Source organism: Pseudopodoces humilis, chromosome 12 (genome assembly GCF_049639895.1).
Source record: "Pseudopodoces humilis isolate 2021_Gansu_Grassland_sample_001 chromosome 12, ASM4963989v1, whole genome shotgun sequence".
Lineage (NCBI taxonomy): Eukaryota > Metazoa > Chordata > Aves > Passeriformes > Paridae > Pseudopodoces > Pseudopodoces humilis.
The window spans coordinates 3,035,241-3,057,938 of record NC_142211.1 but is presented as its reverse complement, the minus strand read 5'-3'; the positions used below and the strand labels follow the sequence as shown (position 1 = coordinate 3,057,938).

The 22,698-nt window shown below is 44.8% G+C and overlaps 1 protein-coding gene across 3 annotated transcripts in view; it reads left to right on the top strand.

Moving 5' to 3' along the window:
• The window catches only part of LOC148183281 (protein FAM219A-like), a 285,636-nt gene that overhangs the window by 142,459 nt on the left and 120,479 nt on the right, over positions 1–22,698 (top strand). The gene's annotated exons all lie outside the window — the stretch shown is intronic.

Genomic DNA, 22,698 nt, shown 5'->3' with positions numbered 1-22,698 from the left:
GCAGAGCTGAAAGCTTTCCATCTGCCTTTAGATATGACTGAATGAGAGAAATGGCCAGTGGTTTCCCTCTACACTGACTCGGATGGTAGCAAATGCTCTGTCAGGGGTGGCTAGACTGATGGTAAAAGGACAATTAGTAGTGCAGAAGGAAACCCATCTGGGTTGCCAAAGTGGGGCAAGACATCACTGCCTGGGTAGAGAAGTTGGCTGTAAAAGTCTGTAACATTAATGCACTGTCGTGGTTTTAAACCAATAACTAAGAAAATTACTTATTTCTTGCTGTGAGATATGGATTAGAACAAGAGCAAAACAGGCATAAAACTTAAAAGGGAAAAAAAAAAGAAAGTTTATTGACAAACTACAATAAGAACACCAGAATAAACTTCCAGAAAAACCTTTTCATCCCCTGTCTACCCACTATTCCCTTGTTCACATGACAAAAGAGACAAAACCTTTGGAACTTTGATGGTTAAAACAGTCCCAATTCTTACTACAGTCTTTTCACCAGTCTTTATAGAGAAACAGAAGTTTCTTCCTGTTAATTTATGGAGTTTCTCACAAGAAAAACTATTTTTGTTATAGTTTTCCAGTGCTCTAATGTTAGCTGCCCAGAGCTGCTGTTATTAGAGCCCACTCCTCCCATTTTCACATCACTCTCAAGTGTGTATGGGCCATGAGTCTAGGGATGGGATTTTTAAGGATAAGTTATTCAAAGGCAAAAAGTCTTCTTCATCTGTTTCCGTGAGCTTCACCAGAAAACAGTTTTCTCATTGCCTCTCAAGGCTTCAAATCTTCCAGCACTTCACTGTGCCATAATTACTCTACTTTTTACTCAAAATTTACACTTTGAACACTCTATTCCTCCCTATATACTGTCATGAATTAAAGGAGTGTTTTCAAGACCTTATTGTCCATTTCCATAGTTTAACAGAAAGATATTTCAGCTTAATTAAAGCATCTTCTTAATTCTCTACCTGTTCTTTTCTTTCCTGTCACTAGTAGTTTATAAAGTCTCTTTTCATGTTGATCACTCTCTTTTCTCTGTCTGGATAAAAAGATTAATCCGCAAGTCTCATCTGGGTAATGAAAGAGTTAAAATCTTGCCCAGGCTGTTGTAGGTAGTTCTGTGGCCTCGGCCGGTGCAGGAGCTGGAGCCGTCTGCGATGGAAAGCTCCTCATGGCTGCTCTGGAGAGTGCAGTCGCCGCGCCCAGCCCGCTGCAGGCCCGGAGCCTCTCTCTTTCTTCACTCAGCAGTCTCCAGTGAATCCAGCCACAGCAAAAAACCTGCAGCCGAGCCAGAGATTGGCTCGGCCCGGCCCGGCCGGAGCCCGGAGAAAACCCCCTCCACAGGGCCCGCATCTCCCGGCCGGGAGACGCTGGGCCCAGCCCAGTCCCCGCCCGGCCGCATGGCCTGGGCAGGGAACGGGAGGCCTGGGGCTCTGCCGCCCTTCCCAGCCAGGAAACAAAAAAGAGAGCCAAGAGAGCTCTGGTTTTACACTTTAAGGTAGGGTTCACAAGTTGATCCCACTTTTCAATGGCCTAAACTGCTGTCAATTCTCAGCAATGACCGATAATTGGTCAGGAGAAAAGACGCCAGGCAGATCCCAGCAACTTAAACTTTCTTAAAGGTAAAGTAACTCCATGACATGCACATATGCCTAAGAGTTGGGCTACTGAAGAATATCACAGGAACAGGCAGATGGATCCAGCTGCCAAGTTTAAAGTGTCTCAGGTAGATCTGGACTGGCAACATAAGGGTGAACTATTACTATCTTGGTGGGCACATGACATCTGAGGTCATCAGGGAAGAGATGCAACATACCAATGGGCTCATGATCGAGGGGTGGACTTAACCATGGATATATGTCCCAGGTTATCCATAACTGTGAAACGTGCTGCAATCAAGCAGGACAAGTGGGTAAAGCCCCTGTGGTATGAGGGATGATGGTCAAAATATAAATATGGAGAGGCCTGGCTGATGGATTGCTTTACACTGCTGCAAATCCACCAAGGCAAGTGCTATGTGCTTACAGTGATGGAAACTGGATGGCTGGAGTCATAACCTGTGCCTCACGCTACTGCCTGGAACTCCATCTTGGACCTTGAAGAGAAAGTCCTGTGGTGACATGGCACCCCAGAAAGAACTGAGTTGGACAACAGGACTCATTTCCATTATAGCCTATTATGGATTGAGTGATAGCTTTAGACCACCCCTGCCTGAGGGTTCAGATTTTTGTCAGCAGCTGTATTCAGGTGACCTGCACCTAAATCGCTCTGGCTCGCAAGTTCTCAAGAATGGCAGATCGGGTCTATTACAAAATGAGTTATTGAATAGACAGGAGATTAACAGATAAAAGGCCTTAAACAGAGTTACTATACAGGATAAAACACAGAACTACTAGTAGATTACATAAAACAGGGCATGACATAAAAGGTACCTATATTATAGCCATCAAAGAAATAGTATAGGTTAGGAGCCCGTGTAACTTACCACCAATTGATGATAGGGTACACATAGAGACTTTTCACTCAGTCCTCGGGAGAGTAACCACAAAGTAGGCATCCTGACTTTGGGGAAAAGATCCCACACATTTCCAGGGTATATGCAGAAGATTTCTGCTTTGTGAAAGTATAGTGTAGCTTTTATAGTTTGTAAAGTGAAGTATCTCTCAGTTGGAAATTCCAGCTTATCTCCCCACATCTGCTTCCACAGCAAGATGTTTAATGTCAGCTGAAAGCATCAATCCCATGGCACCAAGATGACGCTACAAGGCAAACTGTTCTTTACCAAGGCTTATGTGAAACTTATGTGGGAGAAAGATGCCTGAGTTATTGCACCAGCTGACAGGCAGAACAGATAAGTCCTCCTGTGGCAGGGGGAAGCATCCTGCCACATAGCCTCATAGACACCCGGGCCAGAAAGCATGGGATTGAATGGGTGTATAATATTCCCTATCATGCACCAGCTCCTGGGAATATTGAACAGTACAATGGACTCTTGAAAAACACACTGAAACCAATGGGTGGTAGGACCTTCAAACATTGGGATCTACATTTAGCAAAGGCCACCTATTTAGTTAATACCAGAAGCTCTACCAATTGAGCTGGCCCTGCCCAGTCAAAACCTCCATATACCTTAGAAAGGGATAAAGTCTCTGTGGTGCATATGAAGAATGTGTTAAAGAAGACAGTTTGGATTAGTTGTGCCTCAAGCAAAGGAAACCCCTCCATGAAATGATTTTTGCTCAAGGACCTGGATGCACTTGATGGGTAATGCAGACAGAGAGAGAAACATGATGTGTACCTCAAGGGGATTTGATTTTTGAGTGAGAACAGTCTAATGTTGAATTGTATAATATTGGTTGCTGAATGACACTGCCACTGTGAGCCACAACTACCATGGACAATGAGGATGGACTGCTCCAGAAATACCAGTCATGAGCTCCTGATGTAGCTTGCAACCAGCCAGCAACACACCAGCCCCCCCTGCCCTGGAAGACATCTAGGGCAGATAGAACCCACAGTCATGGACTAAATGAACTCAACAGATATCTTGGAGGGATGATAATTGACTATGAATACCTGTGTTATTATATATTATATATTATATATTATATATTATATATTATATATTATATATTATATATTATATATTATATATTATATATTATATATTATATATTATATATTATATATATGTAGTTGGAAGATGTAGGATCTGAGCATAATATAGATGGTATAGAATAAGGGTTGGATAATGTCCTGGTTCCAGCTGGGACAGGGTTAATTTTTTGCAGTAGCCAGGAGGGGGCATGGCTAGGACATGAGGTTATTCTGTAACACCTTTACCTCATTGCCAGGGGCAGGGGGAAAAGGGACTCACTTCCAGGGAGAAGGGGTTTCTTCTGGTCGAGAAAACGTAACAGGGGAGTAATCTGGTTTTGTTTATTGTAAGGGGCTCTGCAGTGAGCAATTTTGAATGTGAATCACTCTTTCATACACTTGTTATTAATATTGTTTTCAGTGGTAAATTTTTATCTCATTTTTATATCATTATTGTTTCCAGTAGTGTTCTTATCTCAACCTATGATCTACACTTATACAGAACACTTGAAAAATATCAGCAGAAGGGAAGGAGAATCTCCTCAAGCCACATTTTTATGCTCACTGAACTGCTGTTCAGCCTCACCAACGTTACCCATGTACTGCTGACATCCAGTGATGCACTCCCAGTGCTATCTGCATGTGTCTGGCTTGCAACAGTCTGTGTTCAGGGTGGACAGAAGGACATTAGTCATTAGTACAGCTTGCAGTGATGCAGCCAGAGGGTTCTGCAGCCTCACAGAACTTCTCAGAAGAGGTGGTGTCTGATAGTGTATTTATGTTCATCTCTGCTTTCTCTTTTAGTAGATTCCTGATCTCTTTTTTGTGACTGCTCACGGGAATATTTCTGAAACATATCCTTAAGGAGGGTTTCTCTGTATCACTCATAACACTCAGGATACTTATTACAATATCCAAACCATGCTAGCAGGGGAAGAAGGAGAGAGTCTTTACAAGAGTTGATGTGTGGTGGTTTCTTGAATATTGTGGAATGGCAATCACAGCCTCATAAATATTAAAGACAAAATAACTTGCATTGATAGAGAACAGAAAATACAGCAATATTAAATGCTTGCTGCTCAGCAGTGCTTTTGAACATCCACTTTAGGGGCAACAATAGAAAAGAGTTCGGTTTTAAAATTTATGTACTGGGACGAATAATAGCAATTGTAATATAAAGTCTGTGTGGTCCACAATTGTGCATGTATTTAATAATTTCCTTATGCAGAGTTGTATGTTGATGGTCCAGGTTTGCTGCTTAATCAAAACACAAAATGCTTTACTGACTGTACTAGTTAAAGGCTGTGGTGCACACCTTCAGCCATCACTGATTCATCACTGTTCACAGAGAAACAAGAGCAGCAATGTCACAGCTTGAACAGAAAGAAATGAGCTAAAGCTGCACAGGAACAGGTAGGGATTTGGACCATGTGCATCTAGTTTTAAGAGAGTAGTGAACAATTCAGAGTAATCACTGTCTAAAGCTGTTATGTCCTGATTTCTGAAAAGAAGTCATCATACTGTATGAGATTGACATGTGGACCCAGCAGTCTGAATACAGCCCCTTCCTCATCTGCTCACTGCACTGGGAGCCAAGGGGATTTCTGATGCTGTTGGAGAGGGCTTGAGTAGGGCCTTCAGTAATTATATTAGTTGGCTTGGGCACAGGACATTAAAACTGACATCTTTTCCTCCTACAGGATTTTTGTAGGTGCCAGTTTACACGAGGCTTACCATAGTCACTAAGAAAAACAAAAACAGAATATGAGCTTTCACTTGACTAAAAAGTGCCCACTTATAGGTGGCATCTCTACCCTGATGACCTGAGGCATCATGAGCCCATCAGGCTAGGAACATCTCTCCCTTATGTTCCCAATCCAAATCTATTTTTGACACTTGTATCTTGGCAGCCTGATCTACCTGCTTATTATTTTGGTGTTCCTCATTAGCTCTACTCTTGGGGACATGGGCATCTACGTGGCGGACCTTCACTGGTAGTCTCCCTACCCTGGTAGCAATATCTTTCCACTCTTTAGCAGCTCAAATTGGTTTTCCTCTACGCTGCCAATTAGCCTCTTTCCACCTGTCCAACCATCCCCACAGAGCATTGGCCACCATCCATGAATCCGTGTAGAGGTAGAGCTTTGGCCACCTCTCTCTTTCAGCAATGTCCAGGGCCAGTTGAACAGCTTTGAGTTCCGCAAGTTGACTTGATCCACCTTCTCCTTCAATGGCCTCTGCGACCTGTCATGTGGGGCTCCATACGGCTGCTTTCCACTTCCAGTTCATCCCTACAATGCGACAGGAGCCATCAGTGAAAAGAGCGTAGCGTGTTTCTTCTGTTGGCAGCTGGTTATATGGTGGAGCTTCTTCAGCCCTTGTCACTTCCTCTTGTTCCTCATCTGTGAGACCAAAATTTTCACCTTCAGGCCAGTTTGTAATTATTTCCAAAATCCCAGGGCGATTCAATTTACCAATACGGGCCCGCTGCGTGATAAGAGCAATCCACTTGCTCCATGTGGCACTGGTTGCATGATGGGTGGAAGGAACCTTTCCTTTGAACATCCATCCTAGCACCGGTAGTCGGGGTGCCAGGAGGAGTTGTGCTTCAGTGCTAATCACCTCTGAGGCAGCTTGGACTCCTTCATAGGCTGCTAAAATTTCTTTTTCTGTTGGGGTGTAATGGGCTTCAGATCCTCTGTAGCTTCTACTCCAAAATCCTAATGGTCGGCCTCGAGTCTCACCAGACACCTTCTGCCAAAGACTCCAGGACAGACCATGGCTCGCGGCTGCAGAGTAGAGCACGTTCTTCATATCTGGTCCTGTCCTGACTGGGCCAAGGGCTACTGCATGAGCGATCTCCTGCTTGATCTGAGCAAAGGCTTGTTGCTGCTCAGGGCCCCAATGGAAATTATTCTTCTTCCGAGTGACCAGGTAAAGAGGGCTCACAATCTGACTGTATTCAGGAATATGCATTCTCCAAAACCCTATGGCACTTAAGAAAGCTTGTGTTTCCTTCTTATTAGTTGGTGGAGACATTGCTGTGATCTTGTTGATGACATCAGTAGGAATCTGACGCCGTCCATCTTGCCACTTTACCCCCAGGAACTGAATCTCATGAGCTGGTCCCTTAACATTGCTTTTCTTGATGGCAAAACCAGCTTCCAGGAGGATCTGGATGATTTTCTCTTCTTTCTCAAAAACTTTTGCTGCTGTGTTCCCCCACACAATGATGTCATCTATGTACTGCAGATGTTCTGGAGCCTCACCCTTTTCCAGGGCAGCCTGGATCAGTCCATGGCAGATGGTGGGGCTGTGCTTCCACCCCTGGGGCAGTCGATTCCAGGTGTACTGCACTTCCCTCCAGGTGAAGGCAAACTGAGGCCTGCATTCTGCTGCCAGGGGAATGGAGAAAAATGAATTGGCAATGTCCATAGTGGAGTACCACTTTGCTGCCTTGGACTCCAGCTCGTACTGGAGCTCCAGCATGTCCGGCACAGCAGTGCTCAGTGGTGGAGTCACTTCATTCAATGCACGATAGTCCACAGTCAGTCTCCATTCTCCTTCAGATTTACGCACAGGCCAGATGGGGCTGTTGAAGGGTGAGTGGGCTTTGCTGACCACCCCTTGGCTCTCCAGCTCTTGGATCATCTTGTGGATGGGAATCACAGCATCTCGAGTTGTTCTATATTGTTGGCGGTGTACCGTCGAGGTGGCAATTGGTACTTGCTGTCCTTTCACCTTCAGAAGTCCTATTGTAGATGGATTCTCGGACAGTCCAGGCAAGGTGTTCAGTTGCTGGACACCCTCTGTCTCCACAGCTGCTATCCCAAATGCCCACCTGAGTCCTTTTGGGTCTTTGAAATACCCACTTCGGAGGTAGTCTATGCCCAAAATGCATGGGGCCTCTGGGCCTGTCACAATAGGGTGTTTCTTCCACTCATTTCCAGTCAGGCTCACATCTGCTTCTACCAAGGTAAAATCCTGCGATCCCCCTGTCACGCCAGCAATAGAAACATATTCTGCCCCCACATGTCTTGATGGGATTAGCCAGCACTGTGCACCAGTGTCAACCAAGGCCTCATATCTTTGTGGTTCTGATGTGCCAGGCAAACGAATCCACACAGTCCAAAAAACACAATTTTCCCTAGCCTCTACCTGGCTAGAGGCAGGGCCCCTCTAAGCCTGGTTATCCTTCTTTCCTTTGGTATATGTCTTGGATGTTCCTTCAAGGGGATCGGACATGTCATCATCATCATACCTGGCAGTTCGGCTACGGGCAACTGGAGCTGCTTCCCTTTTGGTGGAACTTCCTTTGTGACTCTTCTCCTCCTTCAATTCACGCACCCGTTGTGCCAGAGCTGCAGTAGATTTCCCATCCCATCTCCTCATGTTTACTCCGCAATCACGCAGGAAGAACCACAGCTCAGCTCGTGGGGTATACCTTCTCTCCCGATCTGGGGAACATCTGCATTGAGTACCAGGACCTCTGATCTGTACTGCTGAGATTTGGAGAAGGTCCTCTTTAACCTCATCTCTAAGTTTCTTGTGATTCTCCTCTATCTTATCTTCTAATTTCTGCAGACGTGTTTCCACAGCTGCGATTCTTGCATGTGTGGGGCCATGCACGGCATCTGCGTATGCTCAAAGCTTCTTCGCCATATCCAGCACGGTCTCCTCTCTTTCATCCCGTTTCATCATTGCTAAAGCAGATGCATATTCTTGTGGCCCAAGTCGTACCAATTTTCGCCACATCACGGATGTACATGGCACCAAGTCTGGATTCTTAGTTAGTATGTAGTCTGAAAAGACAATCTCTGCCACTGCCATTTCTCTCAGGCGTTGGATCCCTTGTTCGATGGTTTTCCACTGTGTTTGCTGCATGTAGAGATCATCTACACACAGATATCTTTGGGCTACACTTTCTAGGACTCGTGCCCAGAGACTGTGAGGGTTAGCCCCTCTCATCATCCCCTGGTCGATAACTGGATCGTGTGACAGGGATCCCAGATGCCTTGCTTCAGTGCCATCCAGAACTGTAGCTTCATCTGCTGCGTCCCACAGACGGACTAACCAACTAATTATAGATTCATCAGGTCGTCGAGTGTAGTCCTTCCTCAGGCCACGAAGATCTTTTAGGGAAAAGGACTCAATATTAGCCTCTGATCTTGTGCCAATTGCTTTGACTCTTGGTTTTATGTCAGGAGGCGTTGAGGGTCCTTCTCCTGCATCATCATCGTCATCATCCACTGGTCGATCGGTTTTGTCTGTGCACTTTCCACTTCTCGTGCTAGTAGCAACAGCCATTGGTTGAGGCTTGCTGTCTGGTTTAGCTACCAAGTTTGTAACTGGGAGGTTGGCTGCAGCCTGAGTAATTGGGGTAACTGTTGATTTATCTCCCTGTCCTCTTCCTCCTGTTTGCTGCCCTACAGTATCCAGCAATGTACCATAAGCATATGCCAGGGCCCAGCTTACTGCAATGATCTTTTTTTTCCTTGAAATCATCATTCTCTTTCAGGTATTTCACCACCTCAGCTGGATTCTGAATTTGTTCGTGTGGAAAGTCCCAAACTATAGGGTCACAAAATTGCTTCAGGACTTGGCCCATATCCTCCCATTCTCCACCCCACTCAGGATTTTCCACGCCTGGTTCAGGGGTCTCATCAGTCCCTCTAGAAATCTCAGCCCTCATTCTAGAGAGGCTGAAGACTGTTTAGAGGAAACTTGCCAGATTAAATGCCAGAAAGATTGTCTCTTTAACATTTAGGGGGAACTGAACACTCTCTAATAGTGATGCAACCGATTCAGAGGAGAAGAAGGAAAGGAAAGGTTGAAAAGCCTCATCCCCTGCTCCTCCTCTAACAAACTGGGTGCATAACCATACCCATGAATCCTTTATACCTGGAACAGACTCCAGCACTTGAATAAACTTCTTAGAAATCATAATCATTAGGCCCAGCCCAATAGCTATTCTAATCCGTGCCCCTCTACTGTAAAAGCTATGTGTTAGGGACAATACCGGGGCTAGTTGTAGATAAGAAAATAAACCAAGGGACCATAAAGGTATTAAAACCTCAAAAAAGCCTAGTGACCAGAAACACATGAAGGCCTGCACCCCAAAAGACATTATTAATTCAAACAGAATGGCTGGATGGCTAGGGACTGCTTTATCTTATCCCAATACAAAGTAATTGTCACTTCAGTACAATCAGTACAGGGTTTTTCTACTTTCTCGTGCCACGTGCTGGGTGCCAATGAATGTATTTGTCCTGGTTTAGGGCAAATTTGGGAGAAAACCTCCAGTGGGGCTCCCCCTGGGAAGCAAACCCATGTGGCCCTTTTCTCCCACCCCCCAACCGGTTCGGGAAGAGATTTCTCTGAGAGAAGTGGAAAAAACCTGTTTATTTCACAGGCACAGCACTACCCAGCACAAAAATGAATGATATCAAATTACAAAACCTCTCGCCGTTCCGAAAGGATGACAAACTTCAGAGGGTCTCTTTCCTGTGGGTGTTTGCTCTGTTATCAGTCCCTCTGGTGCTGGAAAATGCCGCTGCCCAGGCTGGGCTCCCAGTAGTCCACGGGTGCAAGCTCCCGGTGCTCCCCCGAGTCCCCACTTCAGAGCAGATTCGATTCGTTTCAGAAAAAGGGAAAGAAAACAGTCCAGGAAGACCTCTCTGCTCCGACTAGTTGGAAAGCCAAGGCGATCTGTCTCTTGTTGTCTGTCTGCTGTAGTCAAAACTCCCGATGCGGGGGGAGCAAGTACAGTCTCTGATAACAGACTCAGTGCTTCTTTTCCACTCACTTTTACTCTTAGATGAAATTTTAAGAATACAAAACTGGTGTCTGGGTTAGGTGGACGAATAGGGATACAATTTAACATCATAATCAACCCAGGACACAGACCCAGTAGTGTTCCACATTTTAGATAGCTTTTCCCAGCAGCACAGGTGTTGCAAATCTTTAATGCATGAAGCTGCTTCTACCCTGCAAAAAATGGAAGTAATAGGTAAGAAAAATAGTATTTTTTTCCATTTCTGCTTTCTTAATAATATCGGAATTTAAAAGGGCTGTTTCAGCTAAATATCTCATGTCCACCAGTATGTGAAAAGATAATAATGAGCTGAAAGTGTTTCTGTGCCCACCTGCAGTGTTAATTGAAAGCTGTGAAGACAAACAGGTAGAACCAGGCTCATGGGATTTTTCTTACAGAAACTTTATGTGAACCATCTCTCCTGTATTTGAATGTATTGTCTAAGCCATCCTTATTAAACTAAAATGCTTCAGTGGTAATGAGAGGTTTTAATGCTTCCCCTTGTATTAATTCTTGTTACAAACCAAATTGAAACTCTTGCAGATGGCCCATCTTACATTTTGTTGACTCTTTTCTAGTCTCCACTTTTCCATATAGAGTGCACATAGCATAAGAAACAGAAACAAACATGGACCAAGTCTCCAAATTTACAACTGAGAAGGTAACTTAGGAGGAAAGTTATGCATTTTTCATTTGCTTTTTAAGGTCATGTGTTTTTCCTCCCCTTTTAATTGTGAGATCCTTATGTAAATGAGACTCATAGGGAGAAGAAATTGTCAGATGTGACAGACTGGTGTATCCTGAACCCAAACTTTAATATGTCTGGGCTGTGAGACTTGTGATTTATTTATGTAATTTTCTGTTTAATATCAAATTCTTGCAGGAAGGGAACACTTTTCAGGACTATAATATAGTACTGAAGTGTAATATTAGTACTTATTGCTTTCTGGTACATGCTACCAAATGTATTAAGTAGAAATGCGTTTATAAAGATGCTCTTGTCACAGGGGACAGAACCCTGGAGGAGGACTCAGCTCTCCTGATCTTGTAGCTTCACCTCTCTGGATTTCAATTTTCCCAAATATAAAATACCTGTGCAAAAACACTTTGAAAGATGAAAAGGAGACCAGAAAAGCTGAGACACAGGGAAAAGAACTCATCACTGCAGGGAACACAAAGTCATCTGTGCAGTGTAATGACAGAGACAATAAGGCAAGCAGAAGTTCTGAGAGATTAAAAGGCAGACAAAAAGCTGTGAAGCTATTCTAGATCATTAGTACATTGCCTTGGACATTGCATGTGTTGGTTTGGAATACAAGTGTTTGTTAGGGAGAGCAGGAGCTTTTTTTGGAATGAAAATGTAGACTTTTTTCTTCTGAATTACTGTAATTTTGAAATTAAGGGGCTTTTAGGTAGAGATTTGGGCATAGGAATAGCAGTTTTTTACTAGTATGTATAACAAGGTAAACAAACAACAATATAGTATTAACAACAAAACAGGACTAGGGACTTAGTGACAGCTTTTTCGGCTGAAATGGGAAAGGATGGAGGAGAGGTTGTGCTTTATAAACCTTTTTGGGCAGTCTGTCTTGGTGTTCTTGTAGGACTCGGCAGAACAGCCAGGTGGAATGGCAGGAATGAGCAGAGATCCTGAGCCGGTGGATGAGGTGTATCAGTAGCTCTGCAGTGGTGGCTGGTACTGCCACATGTCCAGGCAGGACAGGGGGTGCAAGTCTTACAAAGAAGGAAGAAGGAGAAGAAGGAAGAAGAAACAGCAGCTCTGTCTGGGTGATGGCCAATTCCCTTCTCCCAGCCGCAACAGCTCTTAGTGAGAGTTCTGTTTTGAAGCTGAAGAAACTAGCCAGCTCTCAGCTGCCCTCGCCCTTTCTTTTTCTTGCCCCCCTTCTCTCCTGGGCCCAGCCGAACTTTTTGTGTTTTCCAAGTACTCAATAAGTACCAGCAGTCAGATTTTTCTGCTACTGATGGGCAAAAATTCTCCAGGTGAGACAGAACAAAAGAAAGGACACCCAACCTTCAACAAGTGTTTCTGATCACTCATCCTAGGAAGGATGTTATGGAATCAGGAAGAGTTTGGGCGTCTGTAACAGGAAAAACAGTGAAAATACTGAGAATGTTTCTTCTTAAAAAACAGTGTCACATACAGAGTGGGAGCTTCAAAGTTCATTAGAGAAGCCCTCCCATTAAGTCAAAAGGTGCAGAAAGGAACCCCTTGCTTTCTAAACTTCTTCTCAGAGACGAGTCTGAGTCTGGCTGGATTCAATCTTAGTCCCAGACTTTGTCAATGGTTTTTGTATATAAGGATAGCAAACCATATATATTTATATGAAAAAAATGAATAATTTAAATTGATTGCAATAATGATAATGATTAGACAAAAATACCCTAATCAGAATTATTTGCTACACAGTATTGATAACTATAACTACTAGTATAGTGCACTATTTCTGAAGCAATATAGAAGCAATTATGTTAAAACTAGAAAAATAATTATTAAGTAGAGATTGATGTTACTCACCCATACCAATGAATGTGGGCAAATCTTTTTTGCTTAGCCTCAAGGAGTAACCTTGAGGGGCATCCCCATTCAAGGGAAGAATCTAAACACTCCTTAGGGAGGTATGCTATAAGTCCTTGCTATGTAAAAGTGGAACTGACCTTTTATAGTAGAAAATAATTGATTGTCAGACATGCATTTTTAGATTATGTGCTGTCAGGCTTACTCAGCAAAATATGCTTTGTTTTGAAAAAGGTGTTAGCAGCTCTTTGGTTTATTCTGCTTAACACTTCTCACTCTCACTTCCATATCAAGGCTTGTGCATCCTTGCTGCTCCCAGCCTGTTAATGACTGTCTGTCTTGTGTGTCCTCATGGTAGGTCTGATAGTTTGGTCAAGCTGGTCTCAGCATTCTTCAACACTAAAAGCAGCAGACCCACTGCTCCGTTGCGATCCTTCTCCCCGATGGGACCCCTCTGTCCCACCCCCCGTGGTGAGAGCCTGCTCATCTCAGGGCACAGGCGGCGGAGGGGGTCCTGGAGTGGATACAACACGGACTCAAAGTATCTAGACACAGGAGGCTCAGACTTGCTGGAGTAATCCCGGGTTTATTGTCTGTCGTGCATCCGGGGCAAGAGAGAGACCGAAATGCTGTGGGTCTCATCTCTTATACCAGGGGGCAGGGGTGATTAGGGGATGCAGGGAGGTCACAGCCAATGGGAAGGGGGAAGGGAAAGAAGGTTTTCAGGTAGGAACTCACATTACACAAACCAGAGGTGAGTTTTACCCTTGGGAGGTACCAAGATTTTTAGATGCACTACAACACTGCTCCACCCTTTTCTGTTATACAAAAATGAGAAACGTGGATTTGAGTAAGAGGTAGGTTATTTCTAAAAAAAGGAAACAAAAATTTTTTAAAACATATTCACAGTTACAGTATGCAGGTCAGAGGCTAGAGAGGTTTATTGCTCTCTTCAGCGGCATCTTCTCTTGGAAGCAACAGCCACTTGCTTCTCTTTTCTTCTTGCTGGTGCTGGATTCTTTGGAACAAAAGGTTTTACTCATTTCTGAGGAATCCATCGGGGGCCTGAAGGGGTGGATACACACGCGTAGCCACGCCCCCAGGTGACAAGTTCATAGGGACCCTTGGTTTGCCAAGTTTCAGGATCCCTGATGAAAACCAGTGGATGCTGTGACAATTTAAACTGATCACCACTGTTAAAATGCCGAGTCACAGGAGGATTCATGTTTTCAAATGAGCAATTTAGGAAGTTAATGGTAAACAGAGCTTTACAGAGTTTCTGTTGTGGAGACATCCACACTGCCTCGCTACCTTGCCTGGCTAGGACTTGTTTGAGCGTCTGGTGTGTACACTCGATTACAGCCTGACCTGTGGGGGAGTGGGGGATGTCAGTTTTATGTTCCACTCCCCACTACTGGACAAATTCCAGGAACTCCATGGATTTATACGCTGGGCCATTATCTGTTTTAATTTCTTTAGGGATTCCCAGTACAGAAAAGGCCTGTACTAAGTGTTGTTTAGCATGCACAGACTTTTCTCCTGCATGAGCAGAGGCATACACCGCTCCTGAGTATGTATCAATACTCACATGTACATACTTAAGGCGGCCAAAACTGGGGATGTGAGTGATATCTGTTTGCCACACCTCAGAGCTCTTAAGGCCTCGGGGATTAACCCCGATGTCTAATGATGGCACTGCCTGGAGCTGACAATTGGGACAGGTAGCCACGATGGCTTTAGCCGGATCCCGTGTCAGCTGGAACTGACGGATCAGTCCTGGCACATTTTGATGGTATTGCTGGTGACTTATTTTTGCCTGCTGAAACACATCTGGGAGACATACCTTTTCGGCTGGGGCAGCAAGGGAATCAGCCTTCCGGTTCCCCTCAGCGATTTCACCTGGCAACGGGGTGTGCGATCTTATGTGCATCACATAGAAAGGTTGTTCTCGATTTGAAACCAAATAAATCAGTTTTGAAAGCAATCTAAAGAGATGCTAGTTCTCAATGTCCTTGAGAACTGCCTGTTCCGCTCTGGACACCACTCCTGCTACGTAGGCTGAGTCAGTAACTAAATTAATTGGTTCTGAAAACTTCTCAGAGGCTCTCACGAACGCAGCTAGTTCAGCTATCTGGGGTGACCCCTCTACAAACTCAACATCAGCTTCCCAAAGCTGATTCTGTGGATTTCTCCAAGTCATCACCAACTTGTGGGATGTCCCAGATGCATCAGTGAACGCTGTGAGAGCTTTGAGTGGCCTCTGGCTCCTTTTCTCACGAGGAATGAGATGGAATTCCTCATGAAACAATTTGTGTGATGGTGCATGAACTGAAATTTTCCCACTATAGCTGTCCAGAGCTAACTGGAGGTTAGCATTGCTCTGCAGCAGATGCTCAAACATCTCTTTGGTCAGTCTCTCAGGGGAGTTTTTGCCTTCTCAAGAGAGCCTGACTGGGAGGTGAATACACATAAAATCACAACCTGCCAGTTCCTGCAGCCTTACCCTGGCCTTTTGGATCAGGTGAGCCATCAGCTCTTGTGGCTTGGTGATAGTTTTGGGTCTTTGATGGGAGAAGAAGACCCACTCTATGATTAAGAGTGCATCTCTCTGCCCCTCAGCCCATTGGAATATTAACCCATGCAGGTGTGGCAATTTCCCCAGGACAATAAATTTGAAAGGCAGCTCAGGTTTGAAGCGGTGTGCCTGTCTTTCTGTCAAGGCCTTTTGTGCCTTTTCAATTACAGCTTTTGCTTCTGGAGTCAGCTCCCTGGGAGACAGTAATTCTCTCTCCCCTTTCAATAAATTGAGTAGGGGGCTCAGGTCCTCATTTGTGAGACCTAGCCATGGTCTGACCCAGTTTAGTGACCCGCATAGGGAATGGAGATCTGCTAGAGTTTTAGGATTACCAATAATTTCCAATTTTTGTGGAACAACAGTCCGTGCAGTAATTTCCAGGCCCAGGTATTTCCAAGGTGCCATCCTTTGAACTTTGTCTTCCTGCAACTGGAATCCAGCAGAAGTTAAAACTTTAACCACTAGGTCAAGGGTGTCTTTCAGTATGTTGTTATTGGGACAGCATATTAAAATATCGACCATATAATGCAAAATGATAGCCTCCCTCTTTTCAGCACGCACTGAGGACAGGAAAGACCCCACATACCACTGGCAGATGAAGGGGCTGGCTTTCATCCCCTGAGGTAATACTGTCCAGTGGTATCATTTCATTGGAGCTTCCCTATTAATGGTAGGGATGGAAAAGGCAAACCTTGGTGCATCAGCTGGATGCTGGGGAATTTGAAAAAAACAATCTTTAATATCCGGTACTGCTAGGAACCAGTCTTGTGGTAGCATGGTTGGGGATGGCATTCCTGTTTGGAGAGATCCCATGTCTTGTATTTTTTTGTTTATCTCTCTTAAATCTTAAAGGAGATGCCATTTATCTTTCCCTGGCTTTTTTATTACAAACACCGGGGAGTTCCAAGGGCTGGTTGTTTCTACTATGTGTCCTTTAGCCAATTCTTCTTCCACTAATTTTTCTAGCGCCCCAAGTTTTGGTTTGCTGAGAGGCCACTGGTTCACCCAAATTGGATCATTATCTAGCCAAGATAATTTTTGGACCGGACGCTCTACAGTGGCCTCTATCAAAAATCCTGAGGTGTCTCAGGGATTGTTAGTTTTACCCCCCACTGCGACATGGTATCTCTCCCCCACAAGGGGCACTTGTAGTCAATAACAAAAGGTCGGACACTAGCTATCCTACTGTCTGGACCTTCGATCTGGACGATATCTTTAGCAATTTTTGCCAGTTTCATCCCTCCAACACCTTGTATTTTCCCTGCCACTGGTTGTAGGTCCCAATGTGAGGGCCACACCTTTTCCGGTATGATGGTCACATCTGCCCCAGTATCAATTAACCCTTCTACATGGAGATGTTCTGATTTATGTATTAAATTGCATCCCATAATGGGCTTGTTTTCACCCACTACTTCTGCCCAGTAGACTCCCGGTGCTTTGTCATCTACTGGGACTTCTGTTGGAACAGGGATCACCTGGGCTATTACCTGCCCTTTATCTATATAGAAAGGTGGTTGGGGGCACCTAGCTAAGAGAATGAGGTGTGTTAGGTCTCCCGTGATTGTCATGGGAGCCACCTCAATCTCTATTGGTGTGTGTGCTGTGTCTCCAATAACAAAATACCTACTATCCAGCCCAGCCAGGTCTTGTGAATTATCCTGCAAATCTACTCCCATGACAGTCCAGCGGTCAGATCTGAAACAAAAAGCTTTAGAAGTTACAAGTCTGAATCGCTTTTGCAGTTGCCAGACCTTATTAGGCAAACATTTTTCACAATTATATTTTTGCAGTCTCCCACCCCGCTCCCTTTCCTCCCCTTTTCCCATTAAAACAGAGTCTTTTTTCTGCTGTTTCCCTTGTTGCTGGGTTTGAGGACAGTTCCTTGCAAAATGTCCTGGCCTCTTGCACTGGAAACAGACAATGTGCTGCAGCTGTCCTGGTGACATCTGTGGCTTGTTCATTCCTGGTGTCACTGCTGCTACTGTCCTTGGGTTGTCTGGTTTCTTGTCGTGTACACTGTACAAGTCTGCTTTCTGGGCACACGCTTCAATCATATCTGCTATGGTGGGTGGAGGGTTGATAGGAAGACTCAGAATTACTCTACGACAAGCCTCGTTGGAATTTCTTTGGGCCATTTCTTTAAGCAGTTCCGTCTGGGCCACTGGTTCTTTAACTTGTTTCTGTATCTGTAGTCTCAGACGATCTACAAACTGTAAGAAACTCTCACATGGGAGCTGGTTAATATTAACATAACTGACTTGAATATCAACTGTTGGTAATTGGTTAAAAATGTTTTCAGCCACATCACAAACTTTATCTGCAACAAACTTTGTTAATATTTTCACTTGATCAGCAGGATTAATCCAATTTCCCTCCCCACATAAATGTTCTAAAGTGATTTCATTTTTCTCTGTATCATGTGCATTTTGATTACTTTGTTTGAGTTCAGCTAGGAGTTCTGTTAATGATCTTTTCCATAAGCTTTCCCAAAGATCATGTTCAGAGGGAGTTAGCAAACACCGAAATAAATCTTTAATATCTGCAGGAATTAAATCCTGTGATTTCAATGTAGTTCTTATTATTCCCCTTAAGACTTCACTATCACGACCAAAATCATTTTTAATTTTACAAATATCTTTGATTACTTGATAATTGAAAGGCTGATGTTGTAATCGCATTGCTCCTCTGCTGTTACTGTATACTACAGGGGCTGCTGTTAGCATAACTTCATCTTCTCCAGGGCTGGCATTCCCTGGGCTCCTCAGCCCACCCCCGCCCACGCCGGGCTCCAGGGTGCCTGTTCCTTCCCCACACCTGTGGAGAGACAGAGCTCCTGCCCCGCAGGAGCCGGGTGGGGGGCCGCCCCCCGCCACACCGGGCCCCGGGGGTCCCATTCCCTCACCGGGCCTGTGGAGAGACCCAGCCCCACCCCTGCAGGAGCCGGGAGAGAGCCTGTGCCCCCCCATGCCAGGCTCGGTAGGCTGGCAAACCCCCATCGGGGGGCAGGGCAGGGACACCTTTCCCCCTGCCCCTCTGCAGGAGCAAAAGGTGTAACTCTCTCCCTGCCCGCCCCTCCTCCCCGCGGGACAGGGGCCGGAGGGATAGGGGATAGGGTTACAGCCTCGGGGGGCAGGGTCATAGGGTGGGGCCAGGCAGGGCTGGGGGGTAGGGCAGGGTGGAATATCAGGGGGAACAAAGGGATTGTGGGTAGGAGAAAGGGGATACACAGGAGGATTCACCATGTGGACGGGAAACACGTGGCCAGTGCCATTTTGGCTCTCAGCCATGTGGGGATAGGAAGATACATTTTCTTTAACACTGCAGGGGTATAGGGAGGGAGCCTTTATGGCTTGTGAGGCAGGACTGGGTGACTGAAACAGACACACCGGATTAGAACTTGTATTGCTTTTCTCGGGTATCTTTACCAGTGGGGGAACAGAGGATTTGGGGGAAAAGTTAGGAAAGTTAGGTGGACACTGTGGTGCTTGTTTGTCTTCTGTTTTTATTTCTCTGTTAACTAATTCTTTTCGAATTAAAATAAAAACCAGGAGGAATTTCAGGGCCAATTTGTCTCCTCCTTCTATTTTTAAGGTTAATAAATTTCCAATTTCATCCCAGGCAGTTACTGAATCTAATTTCAACAATTCGATCTGTTTACTTTGCTGAGTCAAATATGATACAAACTGTTTTATCTTATGTTTTGAAATTTTTACGTTTGTGGTTTTTAAAAAATTCTGTATTTTTTGTGTATGACTCCTTTCTTGTGTGTAGAGCCGGGCTCCCATTTTGGAGGTCACAGCAGCTCTGCACACAATCTGTCTATTTTCCCTACCACAGAAAACAAAGTTGCACCAAAAGGATTACAATTAAACTCACACTCTACAGGCAGCAAGGAGAATTCCCTCTCCCCCCCCCCTCCGTCTCTGCCCACGGCTGGGGGAACCCCACACACTCGGGGCTGCTGCCGCTGGGAAGGAGTTACACAGAACACAGTCCCCCCCAGGGTCTGTTTCACTCTCCACCCCTCCCAGCCCGGTGTCGGAGTTCAATCTTACCTTTTTCTGTCGTTTTCTGGCGGTGGAAAGATACTTGTTACCCTGGAATCGGTCCTCTGGTGCTGGAGGATTTTCGGCTCCTTTTCGGAAACTTTTTTTGCTGTATTTTTTAAACTGCATCCAAAGTCTCCAAAGAACGGCTCACCCTGGCTCAAATAAGCCTTTAATGTGGGCTTGTTCAGCCCCTACGTCGGGCGCCACTCTGTTGCGATCCTTCTCCCCGATGGGACCCCTCTGTCCCACCCCCCATGGTGAGAGCCTGCTCGTCTCAGGGCACAGGCGGCAGAGGGGGTCCTGGAGTGGATACAACACGGACTCAAAGTATCTAGACACAGGAGGCTCAAACTTGCTGGAGTAATCCCGGGTTTATTGTCTGTCGTGCATCCGGGGCAAGAGAGAGACCGAAATGCTGTGGGTCTCATCTCTTATACCAGGGGGCAGGGGTGATTAGGGGATGCAGGGAGGTCACAGCCAATGGGAAGGGGGAAGGGAAAGAAGGTTTTCAGGTAGGAACTCACATTACACAAACCAGAGGTGAGTTTTACCCTTGGGAGGTACCAAGATTTTTAGATGCACTACAACACTGCTCCACCAAAGAACATACCCTCCTTGCTCAAGCCATCACTGATAACTTTTAAACAAGACAAATTTTGAGATGCTGTATCACTGCCTAGGCAGAGTGCCCTGTTACAAGAAGCAAATAGTAGGAGGTATGCTATGAGGAGGAAAATAAACAAGGAGCTAGAAAAAGGAGAGAAGGGGTTAGTAATACCCAAACTCTTAGTTCAAAACACACAAGATTTAAAAAACTTAGTGGAAAACACCAATCCCAAACTTGAGTCAAGGGGGTGAGGGGGAGAAGCTAGAATATGAATCCATTCTTACATCTTATGGACCCAATGACACAAGACACCAGTTAATGGATAAAGAGGATGACCAGATCTACATCAGAGTAAAAAAGAACAGTCTGAGAAGGAATAGATGTTCATGTTTCAGCATCTCTGGTAACTGGACTTAAAAAGGAACTTTCCTGAGTGCTAGGTCATCCAAAAAGAGATTTCCTATATTGTTTGGGATGAATAAGTGCAGGGCTTTAGTATGTATCAAGATAAAAGTTAGGTTTGCTGCTCTGTTTTTTTATAATAGTTCCTTTGCTCTTATTTCACCATGTGCTCCTGCGTTCTCAACTCTTGGTGGAGAACAGCTGTGCAGGCAGTGAGGTGTCATTGGCAGGGAGCCTGGCAAGGTTGCAAGACATAACAGTGCACCAGTAAACAGCAGTGCAATGCAAGGGAAGGATAAGCCTACTGATACAGAAAGGCATGACAGAGCCACACACAAGAGAAAAGGCATAAATCCAAAATTCCCTCTGATTGATAACTCAGTCACTTTGTGGGCTGCTCTGTGGCACTTGGCACAACAGATAGTGTCTGAGCACTTCAAAAAGTCCTTGTTCATCTATGCATCAATCCTGCTTGGTGAGGGTATGAATTAAACAGCCTCAACAAATTCCCCCAACCCTTTCAAAATCCCTTCCCTCTCCATCATGATCTTGTGACTGGATGAATGGATGAGGGCTTGAGAGAGGCTGATTAAAGCCAGAATATTATTTGGCATTTTCGACTCAACATACCTATAGCCTTATGATATTTCCCCCCCTCCTGATTCATAGCTTTTCATCTAAAGTGCAGTTCCCACTCACTTTGTTAACATTTGTAAGCACTTAGAATATCATGCTCCAAGGCTGTGATCCAGGAGCCCAGCAAAGGAGGAAGACTTTGTTAATTGCCCTTTGTTGGAAATCTTTTAGGCACATTTCACATAAGAGTGTAACTCTAGGACAGCCCCACATTGTATAAGAACAAGATCATCTTTTCTTCTGTGTACTATGCTCCTGGTCCCTACATGACTTGCAACTTCTGCAAGAAATGGTATACTTAGGCTTCTGTTCTTTCATTGAATGAATAACCCTGATTCATCTCCAGCTCATGCTGACCCCTGAATTACCAAGCAAAAGGGTTTACATGAATGTAATTAAAGATTGCTTTGTAGAACATAGGTTTTAGGGGCTCAAGTTAGGCTGCAATAGCTGTATTTGAGAGCTTGGCAAACCAGCCCTACTGTTTTTTTCTAGTGTCGGTTCCCTGCAGTTTTAACAGAAGAAAATGGACTATAGAGGAACCTCAGCATAGCCTGGCACAGCAGCACCAGCATGGTTCAGGACCCTCTGAGTACACAGCTTCATGCCACCAGCCTTAGCTACATTCAGGCCACAAAGACAGGTTTCTAAATCCCATTGATTTTTCTTCATTGCAAGAATGCTTCTGGAGCTTCACTCAAAGGTAGTCTGAAACCATAAGGAGGAGTAATAGCAATGGTCAGTTGTCTTTTTTGTGTGCAAACCCTGGAAGAACAGAGATGCATCCTATGGCAGATGTCTGACAGCTGTATCCCATCTAGTGCTTTTAACCCTGACTGCCTTTCACTGTCCTGTTTCTTCCTTGTCTTCTTGGATCTGTTCTTCTAGGAACATCTTTCAGCCATTTTTCCAACCTGGCTACCCATCCAGTCTCTCCCATTCCCTTCTCCAGCCAGCTCTAATCCTCCTGGAAGACTCAGCCTGCCCTCCCTGTTTATCCCCTGCCAGTCTCCTGCCCTCATAAGCCTCAGCCTGTGGTTGTTGAGAAGGATAACACTTAGAGGGCAGGGCTCAAGGTGACAAAATGTGTTCCCAGCACCCCACCCCAATAAATAAATAAATAAATAAATAAATAGATAGATAGATAAATAAATAGATAAATAAATAAATAAATAAATAAAAAATTTACATATATTAAATCAGGCTGAGAGAAATGTCCAGACTGCAAAATTTCATCCCAAAGACTAGGTATTTGGTAATTAAAAAAAAAAAAACCTTGTCAGAATACAAAGATTTGGGCAGTCATGCTCAGCAAGCAAAGTAGGCAAAACCCTCTGTGGCTCACAGCAGTCTGCCTTCCAGCAAGGCCTTTGGGAGCTCTAGAACGGGGCTTTAGGGCTGGTCCATGTCCCCACAGCAGAAGTAGTAGCAGACCAGAGTGAGCTGAATAAAGAGCAAGAGCCATTGAGCATATGC